A 15,424-nucleotide genomic window follows, 5' to 3' on the forward strand; every position below is an offset into this window, starting at 1 on the left:
GAGTTCACTTACTGGATATGAAATTATGTGACGCAGTCTAAACCAGTGGAAAGTTGGACTCCGAAAGACACAATGCCTTCATATAGAAAAAACTGACCGAAAAATAAGCACCATCGTTTTTCTAATATCTAATTAGGCTAGGATATGTTTATATTACTTGATAAAAAATTGTTTTAAAATATGAAAAATAAACAAGGCCTACCTTTTTTTCTACAGTATTTCATTCGAATGCAAGAAAAATTATTCTAGATCTTGTGGTGACCTGTATTTTTTAGATAAATCACACTCATCCAAGCAGGTAATTTGGTATTGATACAGTCACTTCTTTCAAATATGGCCGTCTTTTTTGACTGGAGCGATGTCTTTGTCGTTCGTGAATTGACACTCAGTTGAGCTTTTTTTTTCTCTCCGCCTGAAAATATTTTGGATACAACTTTATTCAACATATGGACAGAATAGTGACAAATCGACAGAACTGTTGACCAATCCGAAGGTGTGAACAGCTGGCCAATTACAAAGAGGATCATCCCTCTTCCCTCCTACGACCAATCACAGAGTAGCTTTACTGGCGTACATCCAATCACGGCTCCAACGCCCTCTCCTTCCCTGCGTCGGCTAGGAGGCCGCCATTTTGTATTGCTGTGGACGTTGGGTCGCCTGGCTGACGACAGGAACCTTGGAGGTGGATGTTTGATAATTTCTCCAAATTTAATCTTTCGGGAATTATTTCAGCTGTTCTGAGGAAGGTAATCGCCTCCCGTGTACGCATGGCGCTCTGCAGGAATGGGTTGTTGACGTCATATTTTCGATATACCCTTTTCTGTTAATGGTACATTTCATTGTCGGTATTTGTGTGTGTGCTGGGTTGGCTCAATAATGTTAAACAGGTGGGGTGCGTTTTGACGGCCGTGGGATGTTGCGCTCTCTTTTTAACTTACATGAGGACGTTTTCGGTCTTCGGTGGAGATTTCACCAGCGAGAGAGCATTTCTAAAGTTACATTTGGGGACCTGCTGGTTTTCCACTAGATTGCATTTGTCCCATCTAGACTGCCCAGTCAAGACTTATTTGGCTTCTTTTATTTGCATTTGATCAACGACAATACTGGACATTACGGCTAATGTTAATATCCCTGATATTACAACAAACATTGCCTGCAGTAACCTCACCCATTGCAGTCTTTAATACCAACACAAGCTCAAAACTGCCCCAGTTTGATAATGAGGACCACTTTTAATATGTTGCCCGGGCCTTATATTTTTTTGTCTGTCCGACCCTGCGTATACACACCTTTACTTTGCACTAAGGTTATTTGTCCTACATTGTGCACATCTCAATATAAACCTGTGATTGTTTTGTAAACCGATTTTATTAGATTTTACAGGAGGTGCATTGGCTCCTTATGCCCCAACCCTATCAGCCATCAAACATAAATTATTTTTTAAAAAAATATATATTTTTTTTATTTGCTTTTTTAAGATCTTCAAAACTTACATTCAGCCATCATAGGACATGAGTACAACTAATTAGGCAGTTCAGGATGTTCTGTTTTTTCGACATTCATTTGCGGTCCTGTGCATATACTAACATTACCTCCTCGTCCTGTCTTCCTCGCCACAGTATTCACATATGAGCCTCCGGCTCCACACAGAACTCCAAGTATAAAAACAGCGCTCTAGTCTCCCTCCTCCAAGATGGCCCCCAGTGGCTCCAGCCAATCCCATAAAGGGACACATAAACACCAACACACTTCTCCGAGTGCTGTGTTCCCTGCTGGTCAGTTGAGTGGGGCTGGGATCCTGCTTGAGCACTCCCCTTATGTCCGTGGTATCTAGTTTGGGGGAAGTCGTTAGTTGTGGATACTGCTTTGTTATTTACGCTGTGTGGTGTCGTTTTTAGGTTTGTTTTTTTCCCCCATTCTTCTGCCTTCGTGCCTCTCATCCTGCTTTAGCGGACTTTCGGGCTTTTTTCCTTTTCAGCATCGTGTCATTCTGGACACCCTCAAGTCTCTATTGGAGTCCTGCTCTGCCGATTGTTTGATTCTCATTTCCGGCCGCGCGTCCTGCTGAGCGGACATTGCACGGCCGGTTACATTTGCTCTGGGGGCCGGAGGCTCCCGGTCGCGTTTGTTTTCATGTTGCCGCGGTTGCTCTTGAAGGGGGGCCGGTGGCTCCTGGGCGCTTTTTACCTGCTGCCGAGTCGGGATTCACTGGCTGTGGCGGGAGCTCCTTCGGATCTCCATTGTTCCTGACACCCGCGTGTGTCTGTGTTTGTCTCTGCGCATGCGCGCGGCTCATGGCATTACGTTTATGTCCTTTTGGAGATTGGTTTATGGTTGCCTAGCAACCTCGGGGCCTTTTTTTACCGGGCTTGTTGTCCTATGCATTGCCTGTGTTTTTCTCTTTTCCGACTGTTCAAACGTGTATGGCTGACATGGAGCGTGTTTCTTTGGATGCTCCTGATCCTGGTCCCTTGGATGAGGCTTCTGGTTCTGGTATACATATGGACTTATTGCAGCAGATGATCAATTCTGCTGTGGCTGCTGCATTGCAGGGTCAGGTGCCTGTCCCTCCTGCGAAAAGGGCGAGGGTTGATGGCACTGCTGCTGCTGAATCTGAGCATGAAGAGGAGGTTGATGTCAGGTGTCGCTTTGTGCAAGGTACCGACCTGAAGGAGGTGCTGGGTCACATTTGCGAGAATTTGGTGTTTCCTGCTTCTGTTGTACCTCTGGAGGACACAATATCACCATCCTGAGCCTGATTCTTTGCCTCTCCATTCTTCTGTTTTGAAGGTCTTGGAGAATGAATGGAAGGATGTGGACAAAGGTTCCTTTCCGCGTTTTTTGAGTAAGAGATACCCACTGCAGGATTTTGCTGTAAAATACCCTGCCTCTGTGAAGGTTGACTCCTTGTTAGCCAGCATGTCTTCGCATGGGACTTTTGTCTCGGAGGATTCTTCTCCTGCTGACCCGATTGACCGTAAAGTGGATGGCGCGGTGAAACGCACTTTTGCGGCTGCAAATTTTTCTATCAGGGCTGCGGCCTATTCATCTTACACTATCCAGTCCTTGCTTAAGGATTTTCAGTCTCTGTCGGAATTGTTGGACCAGGGGGAGTATGTTTCTTTTACCCTGATGGAGCAAAAGGTTTGTCTTCTTTCAGTTGTCTCCTTTGATTCATTGGGGGCTGCGGCTTCGGCGGCCGGGTCTTCTGTGGCTGCGAGGCGACAGTTATGGCTCCGTTCGTGGAAGGCTGATGCTGCACAGAAAAATTTGCTTATGAAGATTCCCTTTTCTGGGGTTAAGCTTTTTGGGTAACCTCTGGACGAGATGGTGAAGTAGACGGCGGAGGACCGTAAACTTCTTGCTCCGGAACGTCCTGGCCGATTCCGTGCCTTTGGTTCACAGAGGTCTTTTGGTCCTTCTAGGAGGGGTCGGGCTGGTCAGCCCTTTCGTGGTAGGGGGCGTGGCCGGGGTGCTCCTTCCTTTTGATAAGTCCCGGTTCTCCGGTGCGTCTACCTCCTCCGCTCCTGCTTCCAAATCCTGACTGGATCGCTCCTGGTGTGGCTCAGGTTGGGGGTCGCCTGGCTTGCTTCATGGACTCTTGGCGAGAGACTGTCGTATCAGTGGGTGCTCCAATGATTTCGGAGGGTTTGCGCATTGGATTTGCACAGACACCCCCAGACTGTTTCAGGGCCACTCCTTCTATGCCTTCCAAGGCCACGCCTTGGAAGGCATAGATTCCCTGGTGGTCAAAAAGGCGGTGATTCCTGTGCCCAGCGGTCAGATGGGGAAGGGGGTGTATTCCATACTTTTTCTGGTGTCCGAACGCACCGGGGATCTTCGGCCTGTGATGGACCTGAAGTGGGTCAACAATTTCATCCCTCACCAGAAGTTCAAAATGGTTTCACTTCAATTGATCCTTCCTCTGGTGTCTCAGGACGATTTCCTTGCATCAATAGACTTAAGGGATGCTTACCTACATATTCCTATTCATCCGGACTTTCAGAAGTTTCTCTGGTTTTGCGTTCAGGGTCATCATTACCAGTTCCAGGTATTACCTTTTGGGCTCTGCTCTGCTCCCAGGATCTTTACTAAGATTCTGGCTCCTCTTAATGGACATTTGCATGGGGAGGGCGTTAGTATTTTTCCGTATCTGGACGACATTTTCATTTCTGCTTCTTCTCTTCCAAAGGCGGAGTTACATGTCCGGAGGGTGTGCCATGTCCTGTAGCATCATGGGTTCCTCGTGAATTTGCCAAAGTCCTCCCTGGTTCCTGCGCAGGAATTGACTTTCATTGGGGCTCTGTTAAAGACTCAGTTGGGGATGGTGTTCCTGCCCCCTCCCAGAATTCTGTCCCTGATGTCTGCTGTTCGTGCCCTGTTAGTGGGGCATTCTCATCCAGTGAGCCTGTGGTTGAGGGTTCAGGGTCTGATGTCGGCGTCGTTGTTGACGGTGCCGTGGGCTCGCCTCCACATGTACCCGGTGGTGTCCCACATTTTGTCGCATTGGGACCCTTGTTCCCTCGATATGGGTGTTCTGGTTCCTATGTCGGCGGATATTCGGGTGGTCCTGAGTTGGTGGTTGGATAACTGCGATTTGTCCAAGGTCCGCCCCTTTCTGATTATTCCCACCGAGTGGTCACTACCGATGCCAGCCTGCTGGGGTGGGGTGCTGCTCTGGGGGATTCAACGACTCTGGGGGTTTGGCCTCAGTCGGTATTGTCTTGTTCCTCCAACTACAAGGAGCTGAGGGCTCTCCTTCTGCAGGGCTCCACAAATCCACTCGCCCGCTCGCATTTGCGAGGGAGAATGGATGAGGACGAGCTATTTTTAGGTCCTACTCGCCCTTACTGGCGAGTAGGAAGTCAAACTAACTTTTGTCCTCTGTCTTTGAAAACAGAGCAAAAGTGACAAGATAACATGATTTAAATGCATTTTTATTGCTCATAAAGGGAATGAGCAATAAAGATGCCTTTAAATCTTGTTATCTTTGTAGGAGAGTAGGGTCTGCAATCCTATGATCACCCAGATTTTTTGCTTTTGTTTCACTGGTTTACGACTTTCTCTGGCTGTGGGCCTGCCAATCAGACCCACAGCCTGGCTGTTCTCTTTCTAAATTACTTCATGTACCCTAGGTGCATCTACCAATTGGTACTGGGCCACCTTATCAGACCCTGTAACTCAGGGCATAGGTGTACCCAGGGCTACCAGGGGCTGCAGCATGTATTATGCCACCCCTGGCTGGCCTCCTAAATTTGACACAACTGGCTGCATGACAGCTGGGGCAAAGTCGTGTAATCACCCTTTGCTGTAGGTGTAGTATACCTATACCTAACCCTAAAATGGACACACAGATTCCTATCAGTCACTCCTATGGCAGGCCTTGACAATCCTGAAGGCAGAGTGCTTGGAATCGTGTGAGATGGTGCTCTGGCATGAGCTGAGCCTGTCTGCAGCTTGCGGAATCAAGTCCTAATAGCTGTTCCATGATATCGCATACCATATACTCTTAAGTGCATTATAATCCTCGCGGTTAAATGCTATCTTTGGTATTGCTTTATCAAAACATGTCGAGTAAGGTGTCATACGAATTGGAATACTAACCCCTCGCCAATTCTGGCGACGGGGTTAGCATTCCACCCTTCTAGAGGGACACGACATGTATGTAACTGTGAACCCCGGTTAAAGTTAACTGAAGCCTCAGCTCCACAAAATGGATGCTGCCACCACAGACACGAGTCTGACCCCCTACAGCTGGGAGTCCTTCCAGCGAGGGGAGCCTGGACAAAGGGTTTCCTGTCAGGGGCGGTGCTAGCACCGTCCCAGACATGGTTTTGTGTATCCTGGGTAGGCAGGGCTTTACAGGAAGGTGACTGCTGAGTGGCACCCCGGTGCTCACTACGCATAGGCCGGTCTGAACCAGTTCCAGGGGCACCCCAGCCCCTGGCCTGGGGAAGTCCGGCATGGCTGAGGGGTGTAACCACCCCCCACCTAGTCCCACCCATAGGCAGGACCTAGTCACCGGGTCAGCCCCTTTTTTTAGTATAAAGATGGGAGCGGGCCCCCTGTTAAAATTAGATCATCTTTGGAATCAAGATACCACTTTCTTCGAAAGGACTTCACGATTTCTTCTTCAAGATTCTCCCTTGTGGCTAAGGAGTAGTCACCCTGCATCCGCAGGCACCATCCTAAAGAACACTGCGGTCTGCTGCAAGTCCTTCATCACGAATCCGACGACCCAGCTCGACGAGACCCGGCTTCCCTGGCCCCTCTGACCTCTACTCACCTCTACAGCCCAGCTGAGAACCGTGAGTGCGACGAGACCTCAAGGGACCGACGATCGCCAAGACTGCACGACATCTTTACTGCAAGCCCACCGTGTCCTCCACTGGTGAGTGCTTTGGGGTCCGAGAAGCCCCGACCCTGCGCAGCTCCAGCACCCAAGATCAGCCCCCCTGCATCTCCACGATCTGCGTGGGGCCCTTCTGCTGTTTGCTGTGCACCGCGTTGTTTGGCTACTAGCCGGCTGGCTTGTGGCCCTCTGAACGACGCCCAACGACTTCACGACTGCTGGCCTGGTTGCTCCAGGCTGGCCTTTGCTTCCTTCTTCAAGAGAGGCACCCCGGACCCTCCTGGTCCACTCCAGACGCCATTTTAGGTCCACCGCGTGGGCTTGAATTTGCCAAGGCTTTGTTGCCCAATCCTGGGTCCAGCGACGCCGACAGCTTCTATCTTCGTGGGACAGCTCGATCCTCCATCCTGGTCGCCGACAACGCCTCCTGGTCCGTGAGATCTTCGAGTCAAGCGTCACCCACTCACCTAGTCGAGGTGGCTACCATCCGGTGCCCTCCTGGTGCCCACTGACTACTGGCTAGTAGTCTCGAACTTGGTCCCCTCTGCTTTCAGGTGTCATCTATCTTCAAGATCCAGGCTTGGATCCGACTGAACTTTCTTCACTGGTCACCGGCCAGCATCTTTTCTTCCGGCTCCTGGTCCGTCTACGAGGATTCCCGACGTCTTTTCAGACCTATGCAGCTGCAGCCCCTGGGCTAGGTAACTTCGGCATTTCGGTGCCCCAGCATAGCCTCACTATCCAAGGGTCAGAATCTACTTTCGTTTTCTCCCTACCAGGTCGGGTTCGCCCGAGAACACTAACTTTCTAATTCCTAGCTACCATAGACTTTTGTCCCGCATCTCGCGTGAGAGTGCACACACTGCACCCGAGTCCCCTAGGCCTCCTAGACATAATCTAACGATTCCCTAGTCAAGTCCTAGCGATTCCAAAAGCTATTAGTACTGTACTTACCTGCTAGGAATTTCGCATTCCACTTTCAGAGTATATGGTTTTCCGTGCCCCTCGGGCATTTGTATATACTGTGCTAACTTAAGTATTTTTGTAAGAGTTTTGGTTTGTGCTTAGTACCCTGTCCTCATAAAGAGTACAGGGCTGTTGTGATCTTTAAATAAATAACTGTTTATTTTCATAACACTTGTGTGGTGTCCTTTCACTTGGTATTCAAGGGGTATATGTGTGGTAAACAGCTGGCTTAACGCGCCCTCTCGAGTCTTTAGCCTTAGACTGCTCGTATCCACGCTACTAGGATAGCTGGTCTATAAGGTTGACTTACAACCAATCATCAATAAGGGTTGCTGGACTGATACATAGTGTTCACTAGAATAGTGAGCACTGCATATCAGGCCACCTTCTCACATTGGTGAGCAGCGGTTGGGATTTGAGCTTGCTGTTGTTTTACCACACGTATCCTAAGAATATCTTGTTGAAAGATCACATAAGTACTGTTAGGTACATATAACTAAAGCTTAGAATACTCTGAGTTCTACTGAACCAGCTGTTGTAGCTCCTCAAGGCTTAGCACACCTTGGCTGCAACTCTTAGCAAGGGATCAGTAGGTAAACACATAGTGTAGGTAGGTGCATCACTTACACCACACTAGAAACAGTATGTCGGACAAAGGAGGAAACACTGAGGTTCCCCTTGTGTCAGTTGACCCTCCACAGGTCATCCCTTCAAGATATACTGCGCTTAGCTTCCATGAGTTACGACAAGTGTGTACCTCTAGGAAGATTAAGCAGGGGTCTAACCCCACAACTGCCTTTCTGATTGGTCTCTTAGAGACTCATGATGCAAGGAGGGCTGGTAACCCAGACCCTTCTAATTCAGATGGCAACATGCCCTCCTTACAGGGTCCCTTTGATGCCCAGGACCATCCTCTTCAGGAAGCAGATGATGCTGATGATGAGGATGATGATTTGGTATCAGGGGATGAGGCAGAAAAGGAACAGGTAGAAGTCAACAGACTAACCAGGTCCAACTTAAGCAGACATGAGATGGGCACTAGGGGACCCTTGGGGCCACTCTCAGGTCAGCTTAACATTGGGAATGGACGAGATAGATCTCTATCAAGAGGCTCTATCAGATCCCTTCATACCAATGGCTCTCAACGTTCCTCTCAAAGGGGAATGACATCTCCCCAGAGGAGAATGTATGAAGCTAAGGAAAAGGCAGCCAATCTGAGGATTGAAAGGGAAGAACTTGCCCTGGCCAAAGAGAGGCTTGCCTTTGCTAGAGAGCAACAATTGAGTGGGACAGTCCCCACTGGTGGCAGCATTGTACCTAGCAATAGGGAAAGGAGTTTTGATACAAAACACCTTGGTAAGATAGTGCCCCCCTTTAAACAAGGGGATGACATCCACAAATGGATTACTGCTTTGGAGAGGGCCTGCACTGTGCAAGGTGTTCCCCCAAGTCAGTGGGCAGCTATCTTGTGGCTCTCCTTTGAGGGTAAAGGAAGAGACAAGCTCCTCACCACAAGGGTGGAGGATGCTAATGATTACCAAGTCTTGAAAAATGCACTGGTTGATGGGTTTGGCCTAACCACTGAGCAGTACAGGGTGCTGTTCAGGGATACCCAGAAAACTCAGTCTCAAGATTGGGCTGACTTTGTAGATTGTGCCACTAAGGCTTTTGAGGGCTGGTTGCTGGGCAGTAAGGTTACTGATTATAAAGGATTGTACAATTTGATGATGAGAGAGCAAATTTTAAACAATTGTCAGAACCAGTTGTTGCATCAGCATCTTGTTGACTCAGATCTGACCTCTCCCCAAGAATTGGGAAAGAAGGCAGACAGATGGGTTAGAACAAGAGTTAAACAGAACCAGGGCCAGAATCAAGGTGGTCAGAAGAAAGCAGACCAGAAGGGTAAGGATTCGAAAGGGGAACAAAATGACCAGAAGTCTTCGACAGGTCCCCAACAACCCAAAGAGGGTGGGGGTCAGGCTCCCCAAAAGAAGAAAGAAGGCCAATCTAAAAGGTGGTGCCAATACTGCAAAAGTAAAACTCACTGGTTTAGTGAGTGCACCAAGAAAGGAGGAGGGCAGACTCCTGCCACTGCAGCCCCTAAGGCACCTGTGCCCCCTAGTACAGCCAGCAGTGGTAGTGCACCTCCCAAGGGTTTAGTAGGGTTAACCCTGGGTTCTGAGGGGAGTGACAACTTAGTTGGCACCCTCACTCAGGCTGTCCTTGTCAGTACAGGGGATATGGATATGTCCCCTGACATAAGTCCCAATACTTTGGGCAAATACAGACAGACACCTTTTATTAATGGAAAAATGGCTCAGGCCTATAGGGACACTTGTGCCAGTGTCACAATGGTGACACCTAGCTTTGTGGACCCTGGACAGATCATGCCAGGTACAGAATTCCTGGTGACCAATGCAAGCAATGTCACTACCAATCATAGTATGGCAATTGTAGCTTTCTCCTGGGGAGGGGTAACTGGCCAAAAGAAGGTTGTAGTTAGTTCAGACCTCCCAGTGGATTGTTTGTTGGGCAATGATTTGGAGTCATCACAATGGTCAGAAGTGGAGCAGAGGACTCATCTGGAAATGTTAGGTTTGCCAGCACATGTGTTTGCTGTGACTAGGTCACAGGCCAGAAGATGCCCCACTGAACAGGTGCTGGATCCTGGAACAATGGACCAGACACCTTCCAAGAAAAAGAGCAGTAGGGTTAAGGCTGTGCCTTCCCCCTTGCCCCAGGTTGTGGATCAAGTCTCAGAGGAGGCTGACCTGCAGGAATTGAGGGAAACTGAGCCTAGAGAGTTTGAACTTGATCAAGTTGAATTCTTGGGTTCAGGGGGACCCTCAAGGGAAGACCTGGGGAAGGACCAGTTAGGCTGCCCTTCTCTTGAACCCCTCAGACAGCAGGCTGCTGCTGAGGCTGCTGGGAACGCCACAGGTACCCACAAGGTATACTGGGAAGATGGACTCCTGTACACTGAGTCAAGAGACCCCAAGCCTGGCATGACCAGGAGGCTGGTTGTACCCTTGTCTCAGAGAGGTTTCCTACTTACCTTGGCCCATGAGATTCCCTTAGCAGGACACTTAGGCCAGACAAAGACTTGGGACAGGCTTGTCTCACACTTTCACTGGCCTCACATGAATGAGGATACCAAGGAGTTTTGTCGCTCCTGTGTCACTTGCCAAGCCAGTGGTAAGTCAGGTGGCACAACAAAGGCCCCCCTTATACCAATGCCTGTGGTGGGGGTGCCCTTTGAAAGAGTGGGGATTGACATTGTTGGCCCAATGGAACCCCAGACAGCATCAGGGCACAAGTTTATACTGGTGGTAGTGGATCATGCCACCAGGTATCCTGAAGCTATTCCACTTAGGACCACCACAGCCCCTGTGGTGGCAAGGGCCCTAGTTGGAGTGTTCTCCAGAGTGGGCTTCCCTAAGGAGGTTGTCTCTGACAGAGGTGCAAACTTCATGTCAAGCTATTTAACTGCTATGTGGAAGGAGTGTGGTGTCAATTACAAATTCACTACACCCTATCACCCACAATGCAATGGGCTTGTTGAAAGGTTCAACAGGACCCTAAAAGGGATGATTCATGGACTACCTGAAACACTCAGGCGTAGATGGGATGTCCTGATGCCCTGCCTTCTGTTTGCTTACAGAGAGGTCCCACAAAAGGGGGTTGGCTACAGCCCTTTTGAACTTTTGTATGGGCATCCTGTGAGAGGCCCCTTGTGTTTGGTGAAGGAAGGATGGGAGAGACCTCTCAAAAAGCCTGCAACCAACATAATGGACTATGTACTTGGTCTCCGCTCCAGGATGGCTGAGTATATGGAGAAGGCATCAGAAAACCTTAAGGCCAGTCAAGAACTTCAAAAAGCTTGGCATGACCAAAAGGCTGTCCTGACTGTTTATCAGCCTGGACAGAAGGTGTGGGTGTTGGAGCCAGTGGCCCCAGCAGCACTCAAAGACAAATGGTCTGGGCCCCACACAATCCTTGAGCAAAAGGGAGAGGTCACCTACCTGGTGGACCTTGGAACTCCCAGGAGTCCCCACAGGGTACTCCATGTCAACAGGCTCAAAGCATATGTCGACAGGAAGGACATGAGCTTGCTCATGGCCATAGATGAGGGACAGGAGGAAGAGAGTGACCCTCTCCCAGACCTGCTCACTCAGAATCCTGATGATGGGTCAGTAGATGGTGTTGTCTTTTGTGGCAGCCTCTCTGAACATCAGCAGAAAGACTGTAAACAGGTTCTTCAGTCTTTCAGACGTATGTTCTCTCTGACACCCAGTCAGACCAATTGGTGCACCCATGAGGTTGACACTGGTGACAGCCTGCCAGTCAAGAGTAAAATCTACAGGCAGCCTGATCATGTTAGAGACTGCATAAAAACTGAAGTGCAGAAAATGTTGGAATTGGGAGTCATTGAACCCTCAGATAGCCCTTGGGCTAGTCCAGTAGTTCTAGTGCCAAAGCCTCACACCCAAGATGGTAAGAGAGAGATGAGGTTTTGCGTAGACTACAGGGGTCTCAATGCAGTCACTAAGACTGATGCCCATCCAATACCAAGGGCAGATGAACTTATAGATAGATTGGCTTCTGCCAACTACTTAAGTACATTTGACTTAACAGCTGGGTATTGGCAAATCAGGTTAGCTGAGGATGCCAAGCCCAAAACAGCATTTTCAACCCCTGGTGGGCATTATCAATTTGTGGTAATGCCCTTTGGTCTGAAAAATGCACCTGCCACCTTCCAAAGGTTGGTGAATCAAGTCCTTACTGGGCTGGATGACTTCTGTGCAGCATATCTAGATGATATTGCTGTCTTTAGCTCCACCTGGGAGGATCACCTGGTCCACCTGAGGAAAGTGTTAGAGGCTCTGCAAGCAGCAGGCCTCACTATCAAGGCCACCAAGTGCCAGATAGGGCAGACACAGGTTGTATACCTGGGCCACCTTGTAGGTGGAGGCCAGGTTCAGCCACTGGAGAGCAAAATACAGTCAATCAGGGACTGGGCTCCTCCAACCACCCAGACTCAGGTTCGAGCTTTCTTGGGCCTGACTGGATACTACAGAAAGTTTGTCAGGAACTATGGTTCCATTGTGACACCATTAAATGAACTGACAAGTAAGAAAATGCCAAAAAAGGTTCAGTGGACAGCAGGCTGTCAAAAAGCATTCGATGACCTAAAGCAGGCCATGTGCACAGCACCTATCCTTAAGAGTCCAGACTACTCCAAACCATTCATTGTCCAAACAGATGCTTCTGAGTTGGGTGTGGGAGCTGTTCTTTCTCAACTGAATTTTGATGGTCAGGATCAGCCCATTGCTTTTATAAGCAGAAGGCTGACCCCCAGAGAGAAGAATTGGTCAGCTATTGAGAGGGAGGCCTTTGCTGTGGTTTGGGCCCTGAAGAAGCTGAGGCCATACTTGTTTGGCACTCACTTCAAGATTCAGACCGACCATAAGCCCCTCTTGTGGCTAAATCAGATGAAGGGTGAAAACCCCAAACTGCTTAGGTGGTCCATTTCCCTACAGGGGATGGACTTTACAGTGGAACATAGACCTGGTACTGATCATGGCAATGCCGATGGGCTCTCCAGATATTTCCACTTAGAACAAGAAGACTCACCTGGTCAAGGTTAGCTTATTGTCCCAAAGTTTGGGGGGGGGTCATGTAGGAGAGTAGGGTCTGCAATCCTATGATCACCCAGATTTTTTGCTTTTGTTTCACTGGTTTACGACTTTCTCTGGCTGTGGGCCTGCCAATCAGACCCACAGCCTGGCTGTTCTCTTTCTAAATTACTTCATGTACCCTAGGTGCATCTACCAATTGGTACTGGGCCACCTTATCAGACCCTGTAACTCAGGGCATAGGTGTACCCAGGGCTACCAGGGGCTGCAGCATGTATTATGCCACCCCTGGCTGGCCTCCTAAATTTGACACAACTGGCTGCATGACAGCTGGGGCAAAGTCGTGTAATCACCCTTTGCTGTAGGTGTAGTATACCTATACCTAACCCTAAAATGGACACACAGATTCCTATCAGTCACTCCTATGGCAGGCCTTGACAATCCTGAAGGCAGAGTGCTTGGAATCGTGTGAGATGGTGCTCTGGCATGAGCTGAGCCTGTCTGCAGCTTGCGGAATCAAGTCCTAATAGCTGTTCCATGATATCGCATACCATATACTCTTAAGTGCATTATAATCCTCGCGGTTAAATGCTATCTTTGGTATTGCTTTATCAAAACATGTCGAGTAAGGTGTCATACGAATTGGAATACTAACCCCTCGCCAATTCTGGCGACGGGGTTAGCATTCCACCCTTCTAGAGGGACACGACATGTATGTAACTGTGAACCCCGGTTAAAGTTAACTGAAGCCTCAGCTCCACAAAATGGATGCTGCCACCACAGACACGAGTCTGACCCCCTACAGCTGGGAGTCCTTCCAGCGAGGGGAGCCTGGACAAAGGGTTTCCTGTCAGGGGCGGTGCTAGCACCGTCCCAGACATGGTTTTGTGTATCCTGGGTAGGCAGGGCTTTACAGGAAGGTGACTGCTGAGTGGCACCCCGGTGCTCACTACGCATAGGCCGGTCTGAACCAGTTCCAGGGGCACCCCAGCCCCTGGCCTGGGGAAGTCCGGCATGGCTGAGGGGTGTAACCACCCCCCACCTAGTCCCACCCATAGGCAGGACCTAGTCACCGGGTCAGCCCCTTTTTTTAGTATAAAGATGGGAGCGGGCCCCCTGTTAAAATTAGATCATCTTTGGAATCAAGATACCACTTTCTTCGAAAGGACTTCACGATTTCTTCTTCAAGATTCTCCCTTGTGGCTAAGGAGTAGTCACCCTGCATCCGCAGGCACCATCCTAAAGAACACTGCGGTCTGCTGCAAGTCCTTCATCACGAATCCGACGACCCAGCTCGACGAGACCCGGCTTCCCTGGCCCCTCTGACCTCTACTCACCTCTACAGCCCAGCTGAGAACCGTGAGTGCGACGAGACCTCAAGGGACCGACGATCGCCAAGACTGCACGACATCTTTACTGCAAGCCCACCGTGTCCTCCACTGGTGAGTGCTTTGGGGTCCGAGAAGCCCCGACCCTGCGCAGCTCCAGCACCCAAGATCAGCCCCCCTGCATCTCCACGATCTGCGTGGGGCCCTTCTGCTGTTTGCTGTGCACCGCGTTGTTTGGCTACTAGCCGGCTGGCTTGTGGCCCTCTGAACGACGCCCAACGACTTCACGACTGCTGGCCTGGTTGCTCCAGGCTGGCCTTTGCTTCCTTCTTCAAGAGAGGCACCCCGGACCCTCCTGGTCCACTCCAGACGCCATTTTAGGTCCACCGCGTGGGCTTGAATTTGCCAAGGCTTTGTTGCCCAATCCTGGGTCCAGCGACGCCGACAGCTTCTATCTTCGTGGGACAGCTCGATCCTCCATCCTGGTCGCCGACAACGCCTCCTGGTCCGTGAGATCTTCGAGTCAAGCGTCACCCACTCACCTAGTCGAGGTGGCTACCATCCGGTGCCCTCCTGGTGCCCACTGACTACTGGCTAGTAGTCTCGAACTTGGTCCCCTCTGCTTTCAGGTGTCATCTATCTTCAAGATCCAGGCTTGGATCCGACTGAACTTTCTTCACTGGTCACCGGCCAGCATCTTTTCTTCCGGCTCCTGGTCCGTCTACGAGGATTCCCGACGTCTTTTCAGACCTATGCAGCTGCAGCCCCTGGGCTAGGTAACTTCGGCATTTCGGTGCCCCAGCATAGCCTCACTATCCAAGGGTCAGAATCTACTTTCGTTTTCTCCCTACCAGGTCGGGTTCGCCCGAGAACACTAACTTTCTAATTCCTAGCTACCATAGACTTTTGTCCCGCATCTCGCGTGAGAGTGCACACACTGCACCCGAGTCCCCTAGGCCTCCTAGACATAATCTAACGATTCCCTAGTCAAGTCCTAGCGATTCCAAAAGCTATTAGTACTGTACTTACCTGCTAGGAATTTCGCATTCCACTTTCAGAGTATATGGTTTTCCGTGCCCCTCGGGCATTTGTATATACTGTGCTAACTTAAGTATTTTTGTAAGAGTTTTGGTTTGTGCTTA

At 49.8% G+C, this 15,424-nt stretch overlaps 1 protein-coding gene across 1 annotated transcript in view; it reads left to right on the plus strand.

The window, feature by feature from the left end:
• The first annotated feature begins 613 nt into the window (after positions 1–613).
• Positions 614–15,424, plus strand: part of RBM10 (RNA binding motif protein 10) — a 185,696-nt gene continuing 170,885 nt past the window's right edge. Inside the window, exon 1 of the mRNA XM_086940312.1 lies at positions 614–746. The gene's annotated coding sequence lies outside the window, so the exon portion shown is untranslated. The remainder of the gene's footprint in view (positions 747–15,424) is intronic.

Source organism: Lissotriton vulgaris, chromosome 10 (assembly GCF_964263255.1).
Source record: "Lissotriton vulgaris chromosome 10, aLisVul1.2, whole genome shotgun sequence".
Taxonomy (NCBI): Eukaryota; Metazoa; Chordata; class Amphibia; order Caudata; family Salamandridae; genus Lissotriton; species Lissotriton vulgaris.